Consider the following 25,644-nt stretch of genomic DNA (forward strand, 5'->3'; position numbering starts at 1 on the left):
TTGCCACAAAATGCGCTACCCTTCGGATAGTGACCTGAACGCACGAACAAAACGGAGGTATTTGGATATAACTATGGATTATTTGGAACCAAAACAACATTTGTTGTTGAAGTAGAAGTCCTGGGAGTGCATTCTGATGAAGAACAGCAAAGGTAATCCACTTTTTCTAATAGTAATTCTGAGTTTAGTGAGCCCCAAACTTGGTGGGTGTCAAATTGGCTAGCCTGTGATGGCCGAGCTATGTACTCAGAATATTGCAAAATGTACTTTCGCCGAAAAGCTATTTTAAAATCGGACATAGCGATTGCATAAAGGAGTTCTGTATCTATAATTCTTAAAATAATTGTTATGTATTTTGTCAACGTTTATCATGAGTAATTTAGTAAATTCACCGGAAGTTTGCGGTGGGCATGCTAGTTCTGAACATCACATGCTAATGTAAAAAGCTGTTTTTTTATATAAATATGAACTTGGTTGAACAAAACATGCATGTATTGTATAACATAATGTCCTAGGAGTGTCATCTGATGAAGATCATCAAAGGTTAGTGCATTTAGCTGTGGTTTGGGTTAATGTGACATATATGCTTGCTTGGAAAATGTCTGTGTGATTATTTGTGTCTATGTACTCACCTAACATAATCTAATGTTTTGCTTTCGCTGTAAAGCCTTTTGGAAATCGGACAATGTGGTTAGATTAACGAGAGTCTTATCTTTAAAATGGTGTAAAATAGTTGATTGTTTGAGAAAATTGAATTGGGGTATTTTAGTTTGTGTTTCGCGCCGTGCGATGCCATTGGCTGTTGGCTAGGGGTTCCGCAGGCGGAATGGGGTTCCGCTAGCGGAACGTCTGTCCTCAACAGGTTAAGAGCTTTCACAATGTATATATCAGATGTACATCTAAATGTTGTAAAACTTACATGATTAACTATGAAACTATTTGTGAAAAGATAGCAATGTGATTTTAGCCTTCTAAATGAGAATAGTTTTTTCTTGCAAAACTTGTACCAGCCAGTAGCCACGCCCAAGTGAGCTCAGGGTTTGTGTCAACATGATGGAACCGCCTTTCAGGCCAAAGTGCTTAAAAGGACTCACTCAGAATTTAAATACAGACCAGACTGCGTGGAGCAGTGGCTACACGGCTGAAAATGGTGAGCCCAGAGAACGTGAGGACGTGGTCCCCACCTTGAAATGGTTAAAACTACAAAACTAGAAAATGGTAAGACCCTCTGAAACTCTAGACCAAACATTTTGAGTCTGCAGCTGGGTATTGTGAAGTAGTCTAGGACAATTGACCAAGATGGGAGGGAAGAACAGGTCCCTCTCACCACCGTGTAGTACACCTCTGATGTAGCACACCTCTGATGTAGCCATTCTAAGAACACTCCAGAACAAAAGAAGCCTACAACTAAGAAGGACATTGTGACCTCTGGTGGACAACCAGAGACTTACATCGAACTACTCACCATAGACGGATCGAGTGGTTTCAACAGAGAGACGACAGAGAAAGACATCTTTGTGTAAATATATGTTGCATTTCCAATTCGAATGAGCGGTTGTTAGGGTGCTAAACATTCATATTTACAGTGAGTGTAGTTTCCAAATGTATGTACGATAAGTCCACTCTCTGTCTGTCCCGCTCTTTATCTTTCCCGAACCCCTTTCCATTGTGTAATAAGCCGTCATATCGGGTTAGTCCACTAGGGACTGTTTTCATTATGATAGTAATCAATAACCTATACCATGTGTGTGTTTATGTATTTCTGTGTGATTATTTAGTTTGTTCATAAATAATTAAGCCAATTTGTGCATCGCTGATTCATCACTTAGGTTAGGGTCCGTGCAGATTTACGAGGTCAACAAATTTCAGAATGAGACTGATATGAGGAAATGATTGATTGACGACTGTATGATATCGACATATACTTGAGTTAAGTCGGGAAACGATTAAATAAACTTTTCCTGTGGTGCCCCAAATGTATTTATTTTACAAGGCAAGTCAGTTAAGAACAAATTCTTATTTTCAATGACAGCCTAGGAACAGTGGGTTAACTGCCTTGTTCAGGGGCAGAATGACAGATCTTTATGTCAGCTCGGGATTTAATCTTGCAACCTTTCGGTTACTAGTCCAATGCTCTAACCACTAGGGTACTTGCCGTCCCGGCAGGTACTAATGAATGAATTGATACATGATTCATTTAATAATAATTTGATAAAAAGCAGTCATCACATTAATGATAGTCACATCACGACTCCGTTTCGTTTGCTTTCATTTAAAAAACGTTTTCCAACAGAATCAGCTGTATGAATACACCCCTGATTACGCATAAACACAGCTCACTTTCATAACAGCCACGTTATATTCCTTCTCCCCTCTATGCACTCTCCTCCTCTCATCTTTTCCCTTCGTTTGTGGACTTCAATGAACAACACATCAGCAGTATGTGACCAGGCGAAGAAATCTTTCCAAGCCAAACCATGTCATAACCATTACACACAGCCTACATTGTTGTCCCCATATTAGCTCCAGTAATGTACTAGACAACATAGCTAATAGAACTAATATATTAGTAAACCTGCTACAATCATGCAGTAACGTTACAGTGTTTAGTCAGTAAGCAGTTACACCGGCGGGCCCTGGTGGCAAAAAATTCATAACCTATAAATAAAATAGTCTAGATTTACATAGCCTATAAATACCATCTCTTATGACCGAAAAGAGCATCTGGACAAAAAAACCCAGCAATTACTCACCTTGAATTGGACAAATAATTTTTCTATAATGTGAGTCGGACCGGAAGGATATACTAAAACACGCAAACAGGCCTTCATCCCTGTGATCCGCTGGAGAAAGAAACTGAGATTTTGCGGAAAGAGATCGGGGTGCCTTGTGAAGGTCAGGCGAAGAGTGGCTAATCTGCCTTTGCCATCCGTACTGTTAGCTAACGTTCAATTGCTGGAAAATAAATGGGACGAACTGAAAGCACGTATATCCTACCAACAGGACATTAAAAACTGTAATATCTTATGTTTCACAGAGTCGTGGATGAACGACGACGTTAATAACATACAGTTGGCGGGTTATACACTCTATTGGCAGGATAGAACAGCAGCCTCTGGTAAGACACGGGCGTGGGCCTATGTATATTTGTAAACAACAGCTGGTGCATGATATCTAATGAAGTCTCAAGGTTTTGCTCGCCTGAGGTAGAGTATCTCATGATAAGCTGTAGACCACACTATCTACTGAGAGAGTTTTCATCTGTATATTTCAAAGCTGTCTACATACCACCACAGACCGATGACGGCACTAAGACAGCACTCTGAGCTGTATATCGCCATAAGCAAACACGAAAACGCTCATCCAGAGGCGGTGCTGCGAGTGGCAGGGGACTTTAATGGAGAGAAACTTAAATTAGTTTTACCTAATTTCTATCAGCATGTTAAAAGTGCAACCAGAGGGAAAAAACTCAAGACCACCTTTACTCCACACACAGAGACACATACAAAGCTCTCCCCTGCCCTCCATTTGGCAAATCTGACCATCATTCTATCTTCCTGAATCCTGCTTACAAGCTAAATTTAAAGCAGGAAGCACCAGAGACTCTGTCTATAAAAAAGTGGTCAGATGAAGCAGACGCTAAGCTACAGGACTGTTTTGCTATCACAGACTGGAAAATGTTCCTGGATTCTTCTGAAGGCATTGAGGAGTAAACCACATCAGTCACTGGCTTCATCAATAAGTGCATCGATGACATCATCCCCACACTGACTACGTACATACCCCATTCGTCGTATAAAGGGGACCAAGGCGCAGCGTGTAGAGTGCTCATATTTACTTTTAATGAATATACTTAAACAAAACAACAAACCAACTGACAACAGTTCCGTCAGGTGACATACACTAAACAGAAAACAACTACCCACAAAACCCAGGAAGAAAAACCCCTACTTAAATATGATCTCCAATCAGAGGCAACGAGGATCAGCTGCCTCCAATTAGAGATCAACCCAAACAACCCCAACATAGAAATAGAAAACATAGAACAACCCAAAACACCCCCTGTCACGCCCTGACCTACTCTACTATAGAAAATTACATCTTACTAGGGTCAGGACGTGACACCCATGGATTAGAGGCAACATTCGCACTGAGCTAAAGGGTAGAGCTGCCGCTTTCAAGGAGCGGGACTCTAACCCGGAAGCTTAAAAAAAATCCCTCTATGCCCTCTGACGAACCATCAAGCAGGCAAAGCATCAATACAGGACTAAGATCGAATTGCACTGCACTGGCTCCGACGCTCGTATGATGTGGCAGGGCTTGCAAACTATCACAGACTACAAAGGGAAGCAGAGCCAAGAGGTGCCCAGTGACACGAGCCTACCGGACGAGCTAAATAACTTCTATGCTCGCTTTGAGGCAAGTAACACTGAAACATGCATGAGAGCATCAGCTGTTTTGGACGACTGTCTGATCCCGCTCTCAGAAGCCGATGTGAGTAAGACCTTTAAACAGTTCAACATTCACAAGGCCGCAGTGCCAGACGGATACTCCAAGAATGCGCTGACCAACTGGCAAGTGTCTTCACTGACATTTTCAACCTCTCCTGTCTGAGTCTGTAATACCAACATATTTCAAGCAGACCACCATAGTCCCTCTGCCCAAGAACACTAAGGTAACCTGCCTAAATGACTACCGACCTGTAGCACTCACGTCCGTAGCCATGAAGTGCTTTGAAAGGTTGGTTATGGCTCACATCAACACCATTATCCCAGAAACCCTAGATCCACTCCAATTTGCATACCACCCCAACAGATCCACAGATGATGTAATCTCTATTGCATTCCACACTGCCCTTTCACACCTGGACAAAAGGAACACCTATGTGAGAATGCTATTAATTGACTACAGCTCAGCGTTCAACACCATATTGCCCTCAAAGCTCATCACTAAGCTAAGGACCCTGAGACTAAACACCTCCCTATGCAACTGGATCGGGACATCCTGATGAGCCGAACCCAGGTGGTGAGGGTAGGTAACAACACACCCGCCACGCTGATCCTCAAAACAGGGCCCCTCAGGGGTGTGTGCTCAGCCCCCTCCTGTACTACCTGTTCACTCATGACTGCATGGCCAGGCATGACTCAAACACCATCACTAAGTGTGCCGATGATACAACAGTGGTAGGCCTGATCACTGACAACGATGAGACAGCCTATAGGGAGGAGGTCAGAGACCTGACCATGTGAACAACCTCTCCCTCAACGTGATCAAGATAAAGGAGATGATTGTGGACTACAGGAAAAGGAGGACCAAGCACGCCACCATTCTCATCGACGGGGCTGTAGTGGAGCAGGTTGAGAGGGTCAAATTCCTTGGCGTCCACATCACCAACAAACTAACATGGTCCAAGCACACCAAGACAGCCGTTAAGAGGGCACGACAAAACCTATTCCCCCTCAGGAGACTGAAAAGATTTGGCATGGGTCCTCAGATCCTCAAAAGGTTTTACAGCTGCACCATCGAGAGAATCCATGACGGGTTGCATCACTGCCTGGTATGGCAACTGCTCGGCCTCCGACCGCAAGGCACTACAGACGGTAGTGCGTACGGAACCAGTACATCACTGGGGCAAAGCTTCCTGCCATCCAGGACCTCCATACCAGGCGGTGTCAGGGGAAGGCCCTAACAATTGTCAAAGACTCCAGCCACCCTAGTCATAGATTGTTCTCTCTGCAAACGCACGGCAAGCGGTACCGAGCACCAAGTCTAGGTCCAAGAGGCTTCTAAACAGCTTCTACCCTAAGCCATAAGACTCCTGAACATGTAATCAAATGGCTAACCAGACTATTTGCATTGCCCCCGCCCCTCTCTTCTACACTGCTGCTACTCTCTGTTATTATCTATGCATAGTCACTTTAATAACTACCTACATGTACATATTACCTCAATTACCTCGACACCGGTGCACCCGCACATTGACACTGTACCAGTACCCCCTGTATATAGCCCCGCAATTGTTATTTACTGGTGATCTTGAATTATTTGTTATTCTTATCTCTTACTTTTTTAAGGTATTTTCTTAAAACTGCATTGTTGGTTATGGGCTTGTAAGTAAGCATTTGACTGTAAGGTCTACTACACCTGTTGTATTCGGCGCCGGTGACAAATACAATTTGATTTGAAATACATAACCTGTATATTTTTGCACATACACACAATAGATATACTATTAGTACAAGAGGGAACCACATCGTGGGAGCCATGGCAACTTGAACCATAATAAAGCCAGAGTGTATATTCGTCCTACCCCCTGAACAGTTACATATACAACCTAGCTCATTCACATTGTCTTTTCTAAAACCATAATTAATAAACCATAATAATAAATTAATAAACCAGAATAATGAATTAATAAACTAGAAAGAACATATTGAATGGGATTAAGCCGTGGACCATAGATAGTAAGTGTGTGAATGAGTGACCCATTTTTAGGTTGATGGAAGGAAGGAAGGAAGGAGGGGGGGGGCATTCAAACGCATCCCATTTAGCAGGACCATGTCATGTCTTTATCGTACCAATGGCAGGCTTTGTCTGCCTCCCAAACGGCACCCTATTCCCTACATAGTGCACTACTTTTGACCAGTGCCCATAGGTTTTCCATAGGGCTCTGGTCAAAAGTAGTGCACTATGTAGGGCATAGGGTGCCACTTGGGCAGCAGCCTTCCACTAAGCTCCTTAAGAGTTGCTTGGTCCTAGGGATCAAGGTGATAGTAGGGTGGTGGTACAGAGTCACTATTACTGGCTGACTGACTGACTAACTGGCTGGCTGGCTGACTGGCTGACTGGCTGACTGGCTGGCTGGCTGGCTGACTGACTGGCTGACTGGCTGACTGACTAAATGGCTGGCTGGCTGGCTGGCTGATTGGCTGACTGGCTAACTGGCTGGCTGACTGACTAACTGGCTGGCTGACTGGCTAACTGGCTAGCAGGCTGACTGGCTGGCTAACTGACTGGCTGACTGACTGACTGGCTAACTGGCTGGCTGGCTGGCTGGCTGGCTGGCTGACTGGCTGGCTGGCTGCCTGGCTATCTGTGGGTCTGACTTGCTAACTGGCTGGCTGACTGATTGACTGGCTAACTGGCTGGCTGATTGACTGACTGGCTAACTGGCTGGCTGACTGGCTAACTGGCTAGCTGACTGGCTAACTGGCTGGCTGACTGACTGGCTGGCTGGCTAACTGGCTGGCTGACTGACTGACTGACTGGCTGGCTGGCTGGCTAACTGGCTGACCATCTGGCTGACTGACTGACAGGCTGGCTGGCTAACTGGCTAACTATCTGACTGACTGACTGACTGGCTGGCTGGCTAACTAGATGGCTGACTGACTGACTGGCTAGCTGGCTTACTAGCTAGCTTACTGACTGACTGGCTGACTGGCTAACTATCTGACTGACTGACTGACTGACTGACTGACTGGCTGGCTGACTGACTAACTGGCTAACTATCTGACTGACTGACTGGCTGGCTGGCTGGCTAACTGGCTAACTAACTGGCTGACTGACTGGCTAGCTGGCTAACTGGCTAACTAGCTGGCTGACTGACTGGCTGACTGGCTAACTATCTGGCTGACTAACTGACTGACTGACTGGCTGACTGGCTAACTATCTGACTGACTGACTGACTGGCTAGCTGACTGGCTGACTGGCTAACTGGCAAACTGGCTAACTATCTGGCTGACTGGCTAACTGGCTAACTAGCTGGCTGACTGACTGACTGGCTGGCTAACTGGCTAACTAGCTGGCTGACTGACTGACTAGCTGACTGGCTAACTAGCTGGCTGACTGACTGGCTGACTGGCTAACTATCTGGCTGACTAACTGACTGACTGACTGGCTGACTGGCTAACTATCTGACTGACTGACTGACTGGCTAGCTGACTGGCTGACTGGCTAACTGGCTAACTGGCTAACTATCTGGCTGACTGGCTAACTGGCTAACTAGCTGGCTGACTGACTGACTGGCTGGCTAACTGGCTAACTAGCTGGCTGACTGACTGACTAGCTGACTGGCTAACTAGCTGGCTGACTGACTGGCTGACTGGCTAACTATCTGGCTGACTAACTGACTGACTGACTGGCTGACTGGCTAACTATCTGACTGACTGACTGACTGGCTAGCTGACTGGCTGACTGGCTAACTGGCTAACTATCTGGCTGACTGGCTAACTGGCTAACTAGCTGGCTGACTGACTGACTGACTGACTAGCTGACTGGCTAACTATCTGGCAGACTGACTGACTGACTGACTGGCTGACTGGCTAACTATCTGGCTGACTGACTGACTGACTGGCTAGCTGGCTTACTAGCTAGCTTACTGACTGACTGACTGACTGGCTGACTGGCTAACTATCTGACTGACTGACTGACTGACTGGCTGGCTGACTGACTAACTGGCTAACTATCTGACTGACTGACTGGCTGGCTGGCTGGCTAACTGGCTAACTAACTGGCTGACTGACTGGCTAGCTGGCTAACTGGCTAACTAGCTGGCTGGCTGACTGGCTAACTGGCTAGCTGACTGGCTAACTGGCTGGCTGACTGACTGGCTGGCTGGCTAACTGGCTGACTGACTAACTGGCTAACTATCTGACTGACTGACTGGCTGGCTGGCTGGCTAACTGGCTAACTAACTGGCTGACTGACTGGCTAGCTGGCTAACTGGCTAACTAGCTGGCTGACTGACTGGCTGACTGGCTAACTATCTGGCTGACTAACTGACTGACTGACTGGCTGTCTGGCTAACTATCTGACTGACTGACTGGCTAGCTGACTGGCTGACTGGCTAACTGGCTAACTGGCTAACTATCTGGCTGACTGGCTAACTGGCTAACTAGCTGGCTGACTGACTGACTGGCTGGCTAACTGGCTAACTAGCTGGCTGACTGACTGACTAGCTGACTGGCTAACTAGCTGGCTGACTGACTGGCTGACTGGCTAACTATCTGGCTGACTAACTGACTGACTGACTGGCTGTCTGGCTAACTATCTGACTGACTGACTGGCTAGCTGACTGGCTGACTGGCTAACTGGCTAACTGGCTAACTATCTGGCTGACTGGCTAACTGGCTAACTAGCTGGCTGACTGACTGACTGGCTGGCTAACTGGCTAACTAGCTGGCTGACTGACTGACTAGCTGACTGGCTAACTAGCTGGCTGACTGACTGGCTGACTGGCTAACTATCTGGCTGACTAACTGACTGACTGACTGGCTGACTGGCTAACTATCTGACTGACTGACTGACTGGCTAGCTGACTGGCTGACTGGCTAACTGGCTAACTGGCTAACTATCTGGCTGACTGGCTAACTGGCTAACTAGCTGGCTGACTGGCTGGCTAACTGGCTAACTAGCTGGCTGACTGACTGACTGACTGACTAGCTGACTGGCTAACTATCTGGCAGACTGACTGACTGACTGACTGGCTGACTGGCTAACTATCTGGCTGACTGACTGACTGACTGACTGGCTAGCTGGCTTACTAGCTAGCTTACTGACTGACTGACTGGCTGACTGGCTAACTATCTGACTGACTGACTGACTGACTGACTGGCTGGCTGACTGACTAACTGGCTAACTATCTGACTGACTGACTGGCTGGCTGGCTGGCTAACTGGCTAACTAACTGGCTGACTGACTGGCTAGCTGGCTAACTGGCTAACTAGCTGGCTGGCTGACTGGCTAACTGGCTGACTGACTGACTGGCTAACTGGCTGGCTGACTGACTGACTGACTGACTGGCTGGCTGGCTGGCTGGCTAACTGGCTGACCATCTGGCTGACTGACTGACAGGCGGCTGGCTAACTAGATGGCTGACTGACTGACTGACTGACTGACTGGCTAGCTGGCTTACTAGCTAGCTTACTGACTGACTGGCTGACTGGCTAACTATCTGACTGACTGACTGACTGACTGACTGGCTGGCTGACTGACTAACTGGCTAACTATCTGACTGACTGACTGGCTGGCTGGCTGGCTAACTGGCTAACTAACTGGCTGACTGACTGGCTCGCTGGCTAACTGGCTAACTAGCTGGCTGACTGACTGGCTGACTGGCTAACTATCTGGCTGACTAACTGACTGACTGACTGGCTGACTGGCTAACTATCTGACTGACTGACTGGCTAGCTGACTGGCTGACTGGCTAACTGGCTAACTGGCTAACTATCTGGCTGACTGGCTAACTGGCTAACTAGCTGGCTGACTGACTGACTGGCTGGCTAACTGGCTAACTAGCTGGCTGACTGACTGACTGACTGACTAGCTGACTGGCTAACTAGCTGGCTGACTGACTGGCTGACTGGCTAACTATCTGGCTGACTAACTGACTGACTTACTGGCTGACTGGCTAACTATCTGACTGACTGACTGACTGACTGGCTAGCTGACTGGCTGACTGGCTAACTGGCTAACTGGCTAACTATCTGGCTGACTGGCTAACTGGCTAACTAGCTGGCTGACTGACTGGCTGGCTAACTAGCTAACTAGCTGGCTGACTGACTGACTGACTAGCTGACTGGCTAACTATCTGGCAGACTGACTGACTGACTGACTGGCTGACTGGCTAACTATCTGGCTGACTGACTGACTGACTGACTGACTCAGGGTATCTTATCTAATCTAATTAAGACCTGGAATTAAGTAACACTTTATTTGGATACAATCCGGACTATCCAAATAAAGTGTGACCGGGAATTCTACTGTAGCTGTACAGTATTACAGAACTCTCTATCCTGCATTGGCCAGGTAGAGTCTGACTGACAGATAGGTAGAATAGCTACACTTATAAAATAGAGTTATTAGTGACTGACTGATTACCTGACTGACTGGCTGACTGACTGACTGACGGGCTGACTGATTGACTGGCTGACTGACTGACTGGCTGGCTGGCTAACTGGCTAACTAGCTGGCTAACTGACTGACTGACTGACTGACTGACTGGCTGGCTAACTATCTGACTGACTGACTGGCTGGCTAACTGACTGACTGACGGGCTGACTGATTGACTGACTGATTACCTGACTGACTGGCTGACTGATTAACTGACTGACGGGCTGACTGATTGACTGGCTGTCTGACTGACTTTGCTGGCTGGTTGACTAACTGGCTGGCTGGCTCGCTGACTGATGGACTGACTGGCTGACTGGCTGGTTGATTGACTGGCTGGCTGGCCTGCCGACTGATTGGCTAACTGGCTGGCTGATTGATTGGCTGCCTGCCTGTCTGCCTGGCTAATGCTAATGTAAACCTGGAGTTATACTTTAACTGGCTACATCCCTTATCCTCATCTCTGTGTGTCCTGGAATTATACTTTAACTGGCTACATCCCTCATCCTCATCCCTGTGTGTCCTGGAATTATACTTTAACTGGCTACATCCCTTATCCTCATCCCTGTGTCCTGGAATTATACTTTAACTGGCTACATCCCTCATCCTCATCCCTGTGTGTCCTGGAATTATACTTTAACAGGCTACATCCCTTATCCTCATCCCTGTGTCCTGGAATTCCCCTTGAAATGTGTGACTGACATATAGGTAGAAAAGTCACACTCTATATTTCCATAATAAATATAGTTTATCTGCTGAAAAACAACAAGGAATAGGAATGTCAATAATTGGTGTATTTCACAGAAGAATATACTTTATTTAATGAACCTTTTTTTAGACTTGAGGTTATGAGAGGTACGGCTGGCTGGTTGCAAGTAGGGTTACTACTTATTATATTTAATAAACCCTCCTTTAGACGTGAGGTTATGATAGGTATACCTGGCTGGTTGGAAGTAGGGTTACTACTTATTATATTTAATAAACCCTCCTTTAGACGTGAGGTTATGATAGGTATACCTGGCTGGTTGGAAGTAGGGTTACTACTTATTATATTTAATAAACCCTCCTTTAGACGTGAGGTTATGATAGGTATAACTGGCTGGTTGGAAGTAGGGTTACTACATATGCAGCCCTCTTTATACAACTCTGATGTCTATAGGTGAATGTATAACACATCTAAGAGTGTACACTAGTTAGAAGACCTAAGTGACACATCACACCAGTTAAAATACATGTTTTCTACTCATAACTCCCATTACACAATGTTGATTTGATGGTCTCATATTACACAGAACACATCTAAGAGTGTACGCTAGTTGAAAGGCTATGTATTTTCTACTATTGATTTGATGCAGTCTCATACAGTAGGCATCACTTTGAAGGATCTGTCTGCCCATGTATCTTCAGTATGTCAGGGTTCTAAACATATCATTGGTCCTTTTATCTCCTCTTATTAATGTAATGAAGGATACAGCCTTACTAGAGCTGGACTAGAGATATATATGTAAATAAACTACTCTCTCTCTCTCTCACGCTCTCCTTCTCTCTCTGCACATAATGCATATTTTAACAGATCTCTCTACTCTTTTAAATGGAAAACAATCTGAAATAGCTCCTCACTGACTGGGCCTGCCTCTGAATTTTATGGGATATTCTTTATTCAGACTCACCCAACCCTTCCACTGTATACAGTCTAGTTTTTAACGAGAATAAAGGATAACATAAACACCAACTTCTGTCAGACAGAGAGGAGAGAGTCATAATCTGTGACATCTGTTTGCAACAGAGAACGATAACTTATAGAAAAGTCTTGTTCAGTAGCTACTGGTGCCTGACATGAAATCCTACCAGTCAAGATGTTCTTTAATCTTGGTCAATATGAAATTAATAATAATATTCTCAATTTACCATGTTAGCAGACTTAAGGCATATTACATACCAGTATATATGAGCCAGGAGGCAAGGCCTCAATGGGGAAATGGTTCAATATAGCTTGTCAATATGTTTATTTATTTATATCTCTTTATTGATGTTGATAATAAACAAATAATCTTCCATTTAAAAATGTAGTGGCGCATGGATATAGAATCTCACAGTTAGTTGATAATGATCAGCATTATATAGTAAAGAGATATGGTTATTTTATTTTAGATTAGAAACACAACTATGTGTATATACTGTATGTCCTGGGTATACAGTATAGGTATTCACATACTTAAATAAAAAGCTTATATTTCATCATATATAAGGTTTGACAATGAGTGTAAATGTACTCTTCTATTCTTCCACAGAAAATGAGTAGCACCAAGGTTTAATTCTTCCTTATTCAAGGTGTATCCATAGCATTGGATAGGAGGATTAAAGAACAGATCCCCAGGCCACCTCTTCATATACACCAATTTGACTTAGCTTTAATGGATTTGACTTCTTCTTGTCTCATCAGCTAGCTCTCAGGGGTGTGTGTGTGTGTGTGTGTGTGTGTGTGTGTGTGTGTGTGTGTGTGTGTGTGTGTGTGTGTGTGTGTGTGTGTGTGTGTGTGTGTGTGTGTGTGTGTGTGTGTGTGTGTGTGTGTGTGTGTGTGTGTGTGTGTGTGTGTGTGTGTGTGTGATTAAACATTTTAGAGGACTGACATAATTTACATTTTAAGTGGCAACAAGTTATAAGATTGAATTATCTCTCTAAATGATTCGCTCCCATCTTCTCTTTTCCAACTGTGAACAGACAGGCAGGCAGCGGGTTGAGAAAAGTGACATATGAAAAAGAGACTTCAAGATAGTGCAACCTGTTTGATACTTAGGCCCGAGACATCTCAGAATGTCATTTCTTTTAGGATGTGTCAGTCATCAAAGCTTCGTATTGTCCTATAGTTACTGCTTCACTGTGAAGTGGAAGGGTCTGGTTTGCTTAAAGACGATGTTGTTGTTGTTTTCTCTCCACCAACGGAAAAACAAGTGTTGACCAGGACATTGGTAGGTTTGTCTTGAGGGTAGTATGTAAGGCCTGAGGTTTACATACACTTAGGTTGGAGTCATTGAAACTTGTTTTTCAACCACTCCACAAATTTCTTGTTAACAAACTATAGTTTTGGCAAGTCGGTTAGGACATCTACTTTGTGCATGACACAAGTAATTTTTCCAACAATTGTTTACAGAAAGATTATTTCACTTATAATTCCCTGTATCACAATTCCAGTGGGTCAGAAGTTTACATACACTATGATGACTGTGCCTTAAAACAGCTTGGAAAATTCCAGAACATGATGTCATGGCTTTTGAAGCTTCTGATAGGCTAATTTACATCATTTGAGTCAATTGAATGTGTACCTGTGGCCTACATTCAAGGCCAACCTTCAAACTCAGTGTCTCTTTGCTTGACATCATGGGAAAATCAAAAGAAATCAGCCAGGACCTCAGAAAAAAAATGTGTAGACCTCCACAAGTCTGGTTCATCCTTGGGATCAATTTCCAAACGCCTAAAAGTACCACATTCATCTGTACAAACAATTGTACGCAAGTATAAACACCATGGGACCACACAGTCGTCATACCGCTCAGGAAGGAGACGCGTTCTGTCTCCTAGAGATGAATGTACTTTGGTGCAAAAAGTGCAAATCAATCCCAGAACAACAGCAAAGGACCTTGTGAAGATGCTGGAGGAAACAGGTACAAAAGTATCTATATCCACAGTAAAACGAGTCCTATATCGACATAACCTGAAAGGCCGCTCAGCAAGGAAGAAGCCACTGCTCCAAAACCGCCATAAAAAAGCCAGACTACGGTTTGTAACTGCACATGGGGACAAATATCATACTTTTTGAAGAAATGTCTGGTCTGATGAAACAAAAATAGAACTGTCTGGCCATGATGACCATTGTTATGTTCTGAGGAAAAAGGGGGAGGCTTGCAAGCTGAAGAACACCATCCCAAATGTGAAGCATGGGGGTGGCAGCATCATGTTGTGGGGGTGCTTTGCTGAAGGAGGGACTGGTGCATTTCACAAAATAGACGGCATCATGAGGTCGAAAATGATGTGGATATATTGAAGCAACATCTCAAGACATCTCAAGACATCAGTCAGGAAGTTAAAGCTTAGTCGCAAATGGGTCTTCCAAATGGACAATGACCCCAAGCATACTTCCAAAGTTGTGGAAAAATGGCTTAAGGACAACAAAGTCAAGGTATTGGAGTGGCCATCACAAAGCCCTGAACTCAATCCTATAGAACATTTGTGGGCAGAACTGAAAAAGCATTTGCGAGCAAGGAGGCCTACAAACCTGACTCAGTTGCACCAGCTCTGTCAGGAGGAATGGGCCAAAATTCACCCAACTTACTGTCGGAAGCTTGTGGAAGGCTACCCGAAACATATGACCCAAATTAAACAATTTAAAGGCAATGTTACCAAATACTAATTGAGTGTATGTAAACTTCTGACTGACTGGGAATGTGATGAAAGAAATAAAAGCTGAAATACATAATTCTCTCTACTACTATTCTGACATTTCACGTTCTTAAAATAAAGTGGTGATTCTAACTGACCTAAGACAGGGACTTTTTACTAGATTTAAATGTCAGGAATTGTGAAAAACTGAGTTTAAATGCATTTGGCTAAGGTCTATGTAAACTTCAACTGTAGTTCCTGCTCCTGTTGCTTTGCTTCCTGACCAAACCTCAAACCAACGCATGAAGAATGTTATACAACCAACCTCTGCTTAAGCTGCTATGACAATCTAGCTACATACACATGAACGTAATTCATACACACACACACGCACGCGCACACACACACACACACACACACACACACATACACACATACACACAAATACTCAATCCCCCCACACACAACCAATACATAAGCCACTACTATTCATTTAATCATGTCATTCCATCTCTTGACATGACTAGAGCCTCTAAACAGGAACCTGGCAGCAGCTTCACCAGGAGTCTCTAAACAGGAACCTGGCAGCAGCTTCACCAGGAGTCTCTAAACAGGAACCTGGCAGCAGCTTCACCAGGAGCCTCTAAACAGGAACCTGGCAGCAGCTTCACCAGGAGCCTCTAAACAGGAACCTGGCAGCAGCTTCACCAGGAGCCTCTAAACAGGAACCTGGCAGCAGCTTCACCAGGAGCCTCTAAACAGGAACCTGGCAGCAGCTTCACCAGGAGCCTCTAAACAGGAACCTGGCAGCAGCTTCACCAGGAGCCTCTAAACAGGAACCTGGCAGCAGCTTCACCCGGAGCCTCTAAACAAGAACCTGGCAGCAGCTTCACCAGGGGGCCTAAACAGGAACCTGGCAGCAGCTTCACCAGGGGGCCTAAACAGGAACCTGGCAGCAGCTTCACCAGGGGGCCTAAACAGGAACCTGGCAGCAGTTTCACCAGGGGGCCTAAACAGGAACCTGGCAGCAGCTTCACCAAGGGGCCTAAACAGGAACCTTGCAGCAGCTTCACCAGGGGGCCTAAACAGGAACCTGGCAGCAGCTTCACCAGGGGGCCTAAACAGGAACCTGGCAGCAGCTTCACCAGGGGGCCTAAACAGCAACCTTGCAGCAACTTCACCAGGAGGCCTAAACAGGAACCTTTCAGCAACTTCACCAGGAGGCCTAAACAGGAACCTGGCAGCAACTTCACCAGGAGGCCTAAACAGGAACCTGGCAGCAACTTCACCAGGAGGCCTAAACAGGAACCTGGCAGCAACTTCACCAGGAGGCTTGGAGAACCCAGAATCGACCAGTAGCAGTATGTTGGTAAAATCACTGGGGAAGCCAAGCCCCCCCCAAACAATATATATAACAACCTATGTTTTGTGATAATTGCACTGTTTGCTCTATAATCTGTTAGTTCATATGCCTTGCCACCCTGATATATACATTAGGCCGAATTCCAAGACAATAAGAAGACACAGTGGTAGAATAAATTCAACCACACCTTTGTTTCATCACAAAACCAGAGAGCAACCTCTGTCCGGTGAAGTCCACAAAACAGTTACATGACCTACAGCATGGTCAAGCAAGCTATTGTTGCCCACATTTTCAGACCACTAAACAACTATTGGTTTAGAACCATAGAGAGTTACCTCAAGTCGCACAGAAAACAGGAGCTGCCTCCACTACGTCAGCACCATTTCAACATCATCAAATCACCTCTTCTTAGTCTAATACAGTGACAACTAAAAGATACCAAAAACTATTTGGTCCAATCAACGTAAGCTAAATATGATTGGGCTGTCCATGGTTCTGATTTCTGTGTGTGTGTGTGTGTGTGTGTGTGTGTGTGTGTGTGTGTGTGTGTGTGTGTGTGTGTGTGTGTGTGTGTGTGTGTGTGTGTGTGTGTGTGAGATGCAACAATTCAATTCTACTATGTTATTTAAAAAATGATCAAGGGCTGGTCAAAGTCCCTGACATACCGTACGGGTTTCATTCTGTAATTTCTGGGCTTTTTGTTTGTTTCTGTTGTTTTTGTGTGGCTTAATCCAAATTGTATACTTATTCAAGACTCTTGAAATATTTCCTCTATACAGCCAAAATGTACCCTTAACATGTGACTGTAACTACGCTCTTTAGTAAAGACAGCAAAGATAAGCTGTGTATGTATGGTACATGTTCTTTATGTGCTTTCGAAATAAAAATTAGTGTAAAAAATATATAATAATTATTAAGGGAGGCCAAATGCTCAGTGGCTTTCCTCGCATTCAATGCTACGGGCGGCAACAACGTCATACTCTTTTTGACCAGACAGCATCAGATAGATGGGCTACACCTACTGAGACAGAGGGGCGCTGTTTCACTCGCTCGGATGCTTTCTCCTGTGAGATACATTCAGCCTCTTGCGAATTGAAGGAAAATTATGAAACACAGAGCAACAACTTTTGGGGAAAGACTAGCTTCCCAAGAATACACGCCATTGCTCAAGAGCCTGGCTCCACCACTAGTTCTACAATGCTGTGAGACACACTATAAACATCAAGTTTTCTGCCTTGCTTTGAATCAGTGGGCATGGTAAAGGTGATGACAGGACCCATTAGGATTCAATAAACAGGCAGTGAAGAAGTTATCCTCTCTCTCTCTCTGTGTGTGTGTGTGTGTGTGTGTGTGTGTGTGTGTGTGTGTGTGTGTGTGTGTGTGTGTGTGTGTGTGTGTGTGTGTGTGTGTGTGTGTGTGTGTGTGTGTGTGTGTGTGTGTGTGTGTGTGTGTGTGTGTGAGACATAATAAAATACTTAATATAACATATTTGACTATTATTTGATGACCGCAATTATGAATTACTTTATAAAAACTCTTTAACTACAAGCCTTTATATTGCTGTGTCTGTCAAATTATTTCTGGCAATGAGTGATGTCATCATAACTGTACAACTTAATAATGTGTTCTCTTTTCTCTGAATATGAATGATGTTGTCATCATGACTGGTGCATGGGAGAAAAGCTAAAACAACCCATATTGTATTAGTAGGAGAATCGGATTTGAAACAGCAGGGACCTGGGAAAAGACCAGTTTGGGCTACGGGACAGGAATAGGAATGGAGAAGGGGACAGGGGGAGAAGGAACGTTAGTAGCATGCCTAATCCATTACCTTATACTAAAAGCACACACCGTCAAATCAAAATAGACACAGTACAATCTGGTGTCAAAGTTGCATGCAAAGGATCATAAGGGAAGGAAACGTATATTGGGAGACAGAACATCAATTCAAACATGTAAGAGGCGTCCAACATCGAAAGCTTCTATGCAATAATGTGGCTAAGTTCTCCTTTGCGCTATAGGCTATATACAAAGGTAAGAATGAGCGGGAATAGGAAGGGGAATATCTTATAAATGCCTTGGTTTTAGGGGAAACAATTATTCACTGAATCACCATGACAACTCCTTGTCTGTATGTTCTATCTCCTCTCCTCTCTCCCCCTCTCATCTCCCCCTCCTCTCCTCCTCTCTCCCCATTGCAATTCAGCCCTCTAAGTTATTTCTTCCTTCACCCCCTGGAAGACTACAATGAAGCCATTTTACTCAGCTTGCTAAACGTCCGGGAAAATAAAGAAAATGCAAAGAGAAAACATTCAGGGAAACCAGCAAGTTTGAATGTTAAAAGATGCCAGTTTTATAGCCCTACAACTCCATGACAAAATAGCTTGCTCACAGTAAAATAGGTCGTTTTGATTTTCAATACTTCATCAAGTCAAAAAAAATAAACCACGAAAATGCATTATTTGAGTAGCCTATAACACGAGACGAGCAGAGCATTGCTCCCCACTAGAGCAAAGCGACATCGTTTTATTGGGCATATGGAGACGCAGACAGGTGGACTCGCATAATCATTTACTAACACTGGACGGTATTAACAACTATGTAATAACTGTGTAACAACAATAAAAAAATCAATAAAACACTAGCAATGAACAGTAGCCTAGGATAGTAACAACAACATAATAACATCCGTGATTATTATCGTTGATATAGCATGATAAACAGGCCTATCTGTAATTATAATACATAAACGTCTCGAAAACAAATAGGGGCACATTTTACGCATGACTTGAATTTGATCGATAAAAGAGTCCAACAACAGCCCAAAATCTATGAATCTAGTCAGAACTTGTGGACCAACATATTGGCAATTGAAATCGGATACAGCAGGTCTGGACACGCGCCCATTTCAACCAGAGATTCACTTGCAGTAGCGTTAAACCTATACCAAGAAAAAGACTCCTCTCTCCTCTGGCACCCACATTTATGGCCTTATAATTTTGGGAATGTTTTGTTATATGAACATTCATTAGCCACAGGAGCTTCGGTAGGCGTAGCGCATAGAATTCTCAATCACAGCCGATGGTCAAGCACCCCAGTAACGCACGGCACAGACAGGCCAGCGACAGGCAGACCATAGCTCAAGTAACAAGTACTCAATTTCACCATCACTAAACCCGGGACCGACACCAGATATATTCAACCATGTGACTTCGTTCCCTGCACTAGAATAAAGGATCCCAATGCATGAGACCAGACTACCCAACACAAACAGACATTTAACTTTGAGCTCAAATTTCATTTAGCTCTCTCTCTCTCTCTCTGTCCTCGACACTCAAATTAAAAGGCACGCGCATCACTGGACACCATGTCCAGCTTCAGCACCGGCTGAATAGAACACATCAGTGTCTCACTGCAAAGTAAAATATTCCATGCATATAATCAAATAGGCTATTGAGATGCATTTTATAGCTACATTAACAGTAATTTCAGCCAAATGTCACCCTGAAAATGTTCTAAGAATAACAGAATACTAGCTCTTAATATTCAAGTGTTGCCTGTGACTCACCTGCCTTGGCGAGATGCAAATTCCCCCATTACATTCCTGGTATTTTCTTTAGAAAAAAGCTGGAGACAATATTTCTGTGCACTTTACTTTCAGTTGTAAATAGTCCTTGCAGATATCCTTATAGTGTATTACTTTGATTAGTTTCAGAATTACATTTCCCAACATAAAGATCTTTCAGCAGTTTCAGTCCGTTCATATTTTCATATTTTTTTCCTCCGTTTTCTCCTCGGCTAGACTCCTCGGTCAGCGCTGTACGTTTGACGTTCTTCCCTTGCCTCTTCGTGAGTTCGCTCCACCACACACACGAGCTCTACCAGAGCGCGCTGCGCGGTCCCGGCTCCATATTCGGGAAAGCTAATAGATGTGAGAGTTACTAAGTAACCAAGTTCACACGCATCCTACATGAAAAAGAAAGGAGGACGCGGCTTTTTGCAAATGTCTTTCCCGAAAATAAGAAATGATCTCACTGCTGTACAGTGAGATTTTGACTCTTTGTTTATGCTTATGATGAAAATGCTGATCCAAGTCACGTGGGCTTGGCAGTGGCACAGGGCTTGTGTGGCATCGCATGCGTCACACATTCTCAATGGATTCAAAAGGATTCTTAAAATAATGTTATTCTTCCCTTTCAGCCTATATGGATGCACACATGCTTATTTACTGTCTTATCAGAAAAATACCTTGAGCTCAATTCAGTTGATTATAGTTAATGCCAACTGCCTGATATCTGAATGTTTCTGCTCTCTGATCTGTCTGTTTGTGCAGAAGTGATACTTGAATCAACTGCAATAATCACAAGGCAGCAAGACAAAAGCTTCAGCTGTCATATTTGGATGTCAATATGTATTGTTTGAAATCCTTCAGGGAGTTCATTTGGAATGCCAGGCAGAGAGTTAGTTGGCTCACAGAGTCGAGGAGGAAATGCATCACTATGGCCGATGTCCACTTGCTCTATGGCATTTGATTGGTTGGGATGTGTCTTTCAAGCCACTTGTGTGCAAAGATAGCAGCTTAGAATATCTGTATACAGCTACCCACCAGTCACGGGAGGATTGTAGAGGTGTAATGCCAACAAACTGTAAGAAATATGGTAAAATTCCAACATCAGTGGGCAAGATGCTGGTGGCTATTATTGTATTTCTTATACCTATCCGATCCTTTAAGATTGACATGAAGTCCCTTGGGGTGAGTAAAGGCTATGTCTTTTGGTGGGGGGGTACATTCCTCCTAGCCTATCAGTGGGCATGGTAAAGGTGATGACAGTACCCAGTAAGATGCCATTAACAGGCAGTTCTCTCTCTCTCGTGCTCTCTCTCTCTCTCTCGTGCTCTCTCTCTCTCTCGTGCTCTCTCTCTCTCTCTCTCTCTCTCTCAATCCTCTTTTCCTCTCCCTCTCTCTCTCTCTCTCAACCCTCTTTTGCCTCTCACTCTCACTCTCTCTCCCCCTCTCCCCCTCTCCCTGCCTCCCTCCCTCCTCTTTTGCCTCCCCCCTCCCTCGCTCTCTCTCTCTCTTTGTCAGATCCTGCAGGTGTTTGGTTCCAGAGGCATGTAGGGTGGAATTGCCCTTTCAACACCCTGCTAGCATACTAATGGCCTGGGGTGAGATGTCTTTACCTTGAACTGGAGCTGGTTCACAATCCCCATACTAACGGTTTATTGTGGCAATGCTACATTTACATAGGATATAATTAGACTTAGCTGAAGCTTACAGGGGGGATGAAAGGAGAAACACGCATGCACACACAGACACACACACACACATGCACACACACACGCACACACACACACACACACACACACACACACACACACACACACACACACACACACACACACACACACACACACACACACACACACACACACACACACACACACACACACACACACACACACACACACACACACACACCCTCAGCAGCAGTCATTGGACCACGTTCCCACTCAAAGATATAGTGACTGAATTCCCCCAGAAAGTGGGTGTTGTGTGTGTAGGTTGCCATCCCTTCTCCAAATCCCAACCACTTCACCCCAAGGCAGGTGTGATAGGTGTGATAGGTTCATACAGGTACAGGAGAGGAAGATGGTGAGACTGGATACATGGCTGCAACAACAATGACTGGCGCAACTCTGCAAGGGTCCTGATGCTGGTCTCGTTCTTCACCTATTTTACGTTCAGTTGTGTTAATGACTAGCTCGCTGAAGCAGAAACAAACTTTCATTCTGCTATGTGGATTAGCAATTAGATTACACCTACTGTTATGGTACACAGTGGTGGTTGAGATGCAGTGGAGGCTGGTGGGAGGAGCTATAGGAGAATGGGCTCATTGTAATAGCTGAAATGGAATGAATGGAATGGTATGAAACCACATGTTTGATACCGTTCCATTTATTCCATTCCAGCCATTACAATGAGCCTGTCCTCCTATAGCTCGTCCCACCAGCTTCCTCTGTTGAGAAGGTATTTCAACAACACATACCAGATATCCATCATCAAACATCAAGTTCATGGAAACAGTAGATACTGTTTACAGTCCCTCTGACATCCATGTAAGCTTACTATTTAACCAGGAAGTTGGTTAAAGCTCCATTGTAACATTCCATACAGGTGTTCCACAGTTCTAACAGAATGGATTCTCCAATTCTCTACATAAAGGGAGGAATTAGAGCAGCATATCCCCTGTGAGTCCCTGTATCTTTTCCCCCTCCCCACCTCCCTTCCTACCCAACCCTTTTCATTACATCCCTGTATCTCTTCCCCCCTCCCCCCTCCTCCCTCCACAACCTGTTCATTAGGCCTATATCCCCAGTGCATCCCTCCCTCCCTCCCTCCCTCCCTCCCTCCCTCCCTCCCTCCCCTCCCCTCCCCTCCCTCCCTCCCTCCCTCCCTCCCTCCATCCCTCCCTGTTTTTCTCCCTCCCTCCCTCCCTCCCTCCCTCCCTCCCTCCCTCCCTCCCTCCCTCCCTCCCTCCCTCCCTCCCTTCCAATGTGTTTAATGACAGCTGGGGAGTGCTGCTGGGGACTGCTGGTGACCCCGCCCCTCTACAGAAGGATCTAATTAGCAGGTTCTCTCCTGTCATGCCTGCCACCAGATGGGTTCCCACAATGCACCCTGCCAATGTCAGCCCAGAGCCACACGCCGAGTAGGGCCTCACAGGTGGAGGAGGAGAGAGGGAGATGAAAATATACAAAACAACTCGCTCTCTCTTTCTCTCTCTCCCCCTGAATCTCTCTCGCTTCCCTCTCAGTATTGTACAAAATGTAAATATTTCACTATACAACAGCATGTTGCGTAATTTCACTGCAACTTACTTCTTAATTAGCCAGAGTTATACATAATAAGCCCAGTCCCAGTCTTTTTATATACTGTGCAGCAACAATTTCATTACCTACATTGATGGACAGAATTAAATGTAACATGTGTGTAATTCTCTCCCAGCTCACTCAGTCTCACATCAGAATTAGATGTTTATCCATGTTTCTCAAACATCAAATTTCAAAATTTTTAAGATTAATTTTAGGCATTAACTCCAACATGTTCAGGTTAAGGTTAAGTTTAGGCATTAACTCCAACATGTTCAGGTTAAGGTTAGGCATTAACTCCAACATGTTCAGGTTAAGGTTAAGTTTAGGCATTAACTCCAACATGTTCAGGTTAAGGTTAGGCATTAACTCCAACATGTTAAGGTTAAGGTTAAGATTAGGGATTAACTCAGAATGGTTAATGTAAGGCTTAAGGTTTTGGATAGGCTTAAAACAAAAATATCACAACCAAGTGTCTATCACTGGTCTTGGGTTAGGGTCAGAGGCAGATGCATATGCCCATCTACTATCCCTGTCCACAATGCAAAGCTGAAACCTACTTGAAGGTAACAGTGCTCACTGTTGCCAATAGTGGTCGGTTTCCACATCATCTCTCGATGTCCGATGTCCTCAGACATGGATGGACTTCGAACACTGACCAGTATCACAGGTGACCCGCCTGGTAATTCTAGCTGTATCTAGCCATAAATATTGCCCCTGGTACTTCAAGATGTATCTAGCCCTAAATATTGCCCTGGTAATTCTAGCTGATCTAGCCATAAATATTGCCCTGGTAATTCAAGCTGTATCTAGCCCTAAATATTGCTTCTGGTAATTCAAGCTGTATCTAGCCCTAAATATTGCCCCTGGTAAATCTACCTGTATCTAGCCCTAAATATTGCCCCTGGTAAATCTACCTGTATCTAGCCCTAAATATTGCCCCTGGTAAATCTACCTGTATCTAGCCATAAATATTGCCCCTGGTAAATCTACCTGTATCTAGCCATAAATATTGCCCCTGGTAAATCTACCTGTATCTAGCCATAAATATTGCCCCTGGTAAATCTACCTTTATCTAGCCATAAATATTGCCCCTGGTAAATCTACCTGTATCTAGCCATAAATATTGCCCCTGGTAAATCTACCTGTATCTAGCCATAAATATTGCCCCTGGTAAATCTACCTGTATCTAGCCATAAATATTGCCCCTGGTAAATCTACCTGTATCTAGCCATAAATATTGCTCCTGATGGAAAACATTTGTTTCTTTCCTTTCCCCTCAAATCATTGTTGAAGAAAAAAATATGTTTTGAATTTGAAAGCACTTTGATGTTTCCCTGAGTCAAACATAACAATTAACAATACAACACTTGCCTGAACAAAAAATGTTTTTTAAATACACTTTCTAACCTTTGAAATGTTGGGTGCCCGAAGAACACAATAAATGAGGCTGGGGAATGCAGACCACAACTCCCGTCAACAATAAATGAGGCTGGGGAATGCAGACCACAACTCCCGTCAACAATAAATGAGGCTGGGGAATGCAGACCACAACTCCCGTCAACAATACATGAGGCTGGGGGATGCAGACCACAACTCCCGTCAACAATAATATGAGGCTGGAGAATACAGACCACAAATCCGGTCAACAATAATATGAGGCTGGGGAATGCAGACCACAACTCCCATCAACAATAATATGAGGCTGGGGAATTCAGACCACAACTCCCATCAATAATAATATGAGGCTGGGGAATTCAGACCACAACTCCCATCAATAATAATATGAGGCTGGGGAATTCAGACCACAACTCCCATCAATAATAATATGAGTCTGGGGAATTCAGACCACAACTCCCATCAATAATAATATGAGGCTGGGGAATGCAGACCGTAACTCCTGTCAACAATAAATGAGCCTGGGGAATACAGACCGTAACTCCTGTTAACAATAAATGAGCCTGGGGAATACAGACCGTAACTCCTGTCAACAATAAATGAGCCTGGGGAATACAGACCGTAACTCCTGTTAACAATAAACGAGGCTGGGGAATACAGACCTTAACTCCTGTCAACAATAAATGAGCCTGGGGAATACAGACCTTAACTCCTGTCAACAATAAATGAGCCTGGGGAATACAGACCTT

General features: G+C 44.5%; 1 protein-coding gene across 2 annotated transcripts in view; it reads right to left on the minus strand.

The window, feature by feature from the left end:
- The window catches only part of LOC106592156 (neuroligin-3), a 587,284-nt gene extending 566,715 nt beyond the window's left edge, over positions 1-20,569 (minus strand). Inside the window, exon 1 of one of the 2 annotated variants that reach the window (XM_045724151.2) lies at positions 20,196-20,569. The gene's annotated coding sequence lies outside the window, so the exon portion shown is untranslated. The remainder of the gene's footprint in view (positions 1-20,195) is intronic. The other variant, XM_045724149.2, reaches the window with a different exon arrangement.
- Positions 20,570-25,644: the final 5,075 nt, after the last annotated feature.

The sequence above is a fragment of the Salmo salar genome, chromosome 09, assembly GCF_965601325.2.
Source record: "Salmo salar chromosome 09, fSalSal1, whole genome shotgun sequence".
In the NCBI taxonomy this organism is placed as follows: domain Eukaryota; kingdom Metazoa; phylum Chordata; class Actinopteri; order Salmoniformes; family Salmonidae; genus Salmo; species Salmo salar.